The sequence below is a fragment of the Belonocnema kinseyi genome, chromosome 1 (assembly GCF_010883055.1).
Source record: "Belonocnema kinseyi isolate 2016_QV_RU_SX_M_011 chromosome 1, B_treatae_v1, whole genome shotgun sequence".
Taxonomy (NCBI): Eukaryota; Metazoa; Arthropoda; class Insecta; order Hymenoptera; family Cynipidae; genus Belonocnema; species Belonocnema kinseyi.
Window position 1 is genome coordinate 26,777,523 of NC_046657.1, and position 3,751 is coordinate 26,781,273.

The 3,751-nt window shown below is 25.6% G+C and overlaps 1 protein-coding gene across 1 annotated transcript in view; it reads right to left on the bottom strand.

Annotated features, from left to right (window-relative positions):
• Positions 1 to 2,763: 2,763 nt before the first annotated feature.
• The window catches only part of LOC117175747 (ATPase family AAA domain-containing protein 2-like), a 169,431-nt gene continuing 168,443 nt past the window's right edge, over positions 2,764 to 3,751 (bottom strand). The window contains exon 25 of the mRNA XM_033365521.1: positions 2,764 to 2,943. The gene's annotated coding sequence lies outside the window, so the exon portion shown is untranslated. The remainder of the gene's footprint in view (positions 2,944 to 3,751) is intronic.

Consider the following 3,751-nt stretch of genomic DNA (forward strand, 5'->3'; position numbering starts at 1 on the left):
GAGTATAAACCATAAAATAATCGAAGAAAAATGTAAATTATTATTACAGAATGACCGAAGAACACCACTTACGTTATAATTTACGTACTTATAAGGCAGTGCAAACTGTTGCATGAGGTGCAACAATTGCTTGCGTCGTCACTGTGATGAACACAGATGCGGATTGTGCATTGAATGTACCGTACATATGGACTTATTTAATTGTATAATGTATTTTTATCATAGTGTTGCGAAAATTTCATTTTATGTGCATTTTATTATAAAATACAGTAATTTTATCATGAAAACAAATGCTTTACTCATTTGTTGCATCTTAAAATATAACCTATTTTCAACCTCTCCTAAAAAATATTTAATTTCCTGTTATGCTATAGACATACTTTTTTTTATTGAAGTGTATCATTTCTACTTTAATTCCAAAAAGAAATGATTAATTTCGGTCAAATAGAAACAAAATGGCAATTTTTTGAAAAAAAAACTATTTTGTAAACATCTTGTTTTGAATTTGACATATTTTTATTGCTTAATTTGTTATTTTTGTAGTAAAAACTATTTTTATTGAATTCATTGGGAATTTCTACCCTACAATTCTTTATTTTTGTCTCTTGTGTAACATATCTTTTTATTTAAATTAAATTTGTTCAAACATTGGAAGGAGCTAAAATAATTCACTTAAAATAATACAATAGTATCTAGAAAATTATTCTTGTTGAGGCTCGCTTATTATTTGCTCAAAACTTAAAAGTCAAAGCAAAAATATCAGAATAAGTAACTTTCTACCATTACTCTAAGGAAAGATAGTTTAAACAATTATGTTTGTTAACTTGCATTAATCAATACCTCACGAAGTGAAAAGTAGAAAAAATTTGAAGAGTTCAGAAAAAACCACAACTTCTTAGTACTTGTCTAAAAGAAAATATTTGTAAACATTATTAAGCTGTTTAAAGAAATATGTTTGTTAATTATTATTAACTCACTCCAAGTGAAAATTATGCAAATAATGCAAAATTATTGAAAAAAAAAACCGCGTCTTTCTGTCACTATTCTAAGAGAAAAATCATAAAAACAATAATAAATTGTTTAAACAATTTCTCTAGGTATCTAATTATCAATTTAAGGTAGTGTATATTGTTTTAGAAACAATTTGTTAACACTTGGGTAATGTAATGTTGGGGGAAAAAGTTTAAAAAAAAAAATACGCAGTTACGGAGAATCGAACCCTAGCCGCAGAATTCTTATCAGTTAGTACACTTGTGTGTTTAATGATGCGTATTCTTCACATCTGCATTTTTGTACTAAAAATTCAACTGTTTAGTGGAAAATGAATATTTTTTGGTTGACCATTCAACTTTTTGGTTAAATTTTTTTTAGTTCAAATATTAAACTGCTTGTTTAAAGGTTGATTCAATTTATTGAAAAATAATTTTTTTGGTTGAAGATTCATCATCTTATTTAAAGATTTATCTCTCTATTCGAAGATTTTATTATTTTATTGAAAATTCATCTTACCTAGATAAAAATCTAAATATTTGGTAGAAAACTCATGTTTTTTTTTAAATTTGCCTTTTTTAGTTCTTATGGGTTCAACGTTTCGGTCAAAAATTCAAATCTTTGGTTCAAAAAAATAACTATTTTGTTAGAAATTCTTCTTTTTTATAGTTCAAAATTAATTTAATAATTTTAATTTTAAAATTAATTTCATTAATTTTTTGAAAATTCAAATACTTCTTCGAACTTAAAACTGATTTTAAAAAAATTTATTTTTTGGTTCAAAATTTAAATATTTATCTTAATTTTAGTTTCTTGGGTTTAAGATTCATAATTTTAGCAGGAAATTCATCTTTTTGTCTAAATATTTTATTATTTTGTTTACATATTCTTTTTGGTTTAAAATTAATTTTTTAACTGAAACATATCTTTTCCATTTTTAGTTGATTTTGTTTTAGATGAAAATTCTACTATTAGGTTGGAAATTCATGAATTTTGTTGAAAATTTATCTTTTATAGTATAAATTTAATATTATTGGTGGAAAACTCTTTTTTTTTGTTTGATTTGGTAGAAAATTGATATTTTTTATTGTAAAGTTGACCTTTTTAGTTGAGAAATTAATTTTTTCAACCTTAAAATTTCTTTATTGCATTTTTGGTTAAATAGTTATATTTTTTAATAAATTGAAAATTCAACTACTTGTTTGAAATTTGAACTATGTTGAAAATTTATTTGTTTGGCTGAAGGTTCGTTTGTATGGTGGAAAATTGAACTATTTTGTTTAAAATTCCCTTTTTTTGTTTAAAATTAATTTTTTATCTAAAAAGTTGTCTTCCATGTAGGTTTGAAAAATCACATTTTTAGTTAAAAATTTGCATTTTTTGGTGGCAAAATAATCTACTTGGTTTGAAATGTTCTCTTTTTTGGTCAAAAATTCGGTTGAAAATGAACTGTCATCTAAAGAAGTTCGTCTTTTTGGTTTTTAAATCAAATAAAATAATTTTGTTAAAAAGTCTTTTTTGATCGAAAATTCAATTTTGGTTTGAACATTCGTCGATTCAAATAAAAAATTCATCCTCCGGGATTGAAAATTCTTTTTTTTTTTTGCAAACTTATCAGTCTTCTGAAAAAAATCAATTATTTAGTAGAAAATCCAACTGTTTTTGTTTAGAATCTTTTGTTGTAAGTTGAAAATTAAAAAATTTGGTTAAAATTTGATTAAAATTTTTATTAGAAATTCATTTTTTATGGTTTTTTTGTCAACTTTATTAACATAACAGTGGTCATACACAATCGGACAAAAAGATAAAAAAAAACAAGACTGGGATAAAATTACGCAATTTTTTAAACGCACAATTTGTTATAAAAAGTGCTTGTTCGAAGGCTGCCGAATTTTTCAACTGCTTAGGATGGAGAATTCTTTTTCAGTAATTCGACTTGAAATTCTGCTTTTCCTAAATAATTAAAAATAATAATTTCATTAATTAATTAATCCGAGACACAGCGTGACAAAAAATACTTTTTTGGAAAAAAATGTTTCAACAGTTTAATAATTAATACCCTAAGGTTCCAGGTATAACTAATACCCTCTAATTATTTATTTAGGTCAAAGCAACATTTTTAAAAATAAAAAATTAAATTTTGTCTTTTTTGTAACAGTTCAATTGTGCTACTGTCCTAAAAATACTCAACTACTCATTGAAAATCACGAAAAAATGACAATTGTTCATTAATTTGTTTATAAGATTATAACGTTATTCACCTAATCCGATACGTTATTAATTATTTAGTATATTTATTGTTCTGATTTAAGCCTGTGTTACTGAATTTGAGCATCTTTAGAGCAGCGGCAAACTTGAAAAGTTGTAAAAAACAACATTTCATTTGTTATTAAATATAAATGTTTGCTTATGTATTCGGGACATTCATGAGACGTCCTTTGGACATCCTAAGGATGATCTTGAGATGTCCCGAGAACGTCCTATTCCTTTAGACGTATTTAAGACATTAGACGTCTTAAAAAAGTTGATTGTGCCGACATAGGACGCCCAAGGATATTATTGAGAAGTTTATGGTTTTGAGCCCACTTGAAACCCCGTAGGCAATAAAATATGGATGTCATAGAGTCGTCTTGGAGACATCCCTAAGACATTATTTGGCACATGTCTTTTGTAAATCCTGAGGATGCTCTTAAGACGTCCCAAGAACGTCCTATTTCTTTAAGACGTCTTTAGCACATTATAAGTCTTAAAGGTATTGATT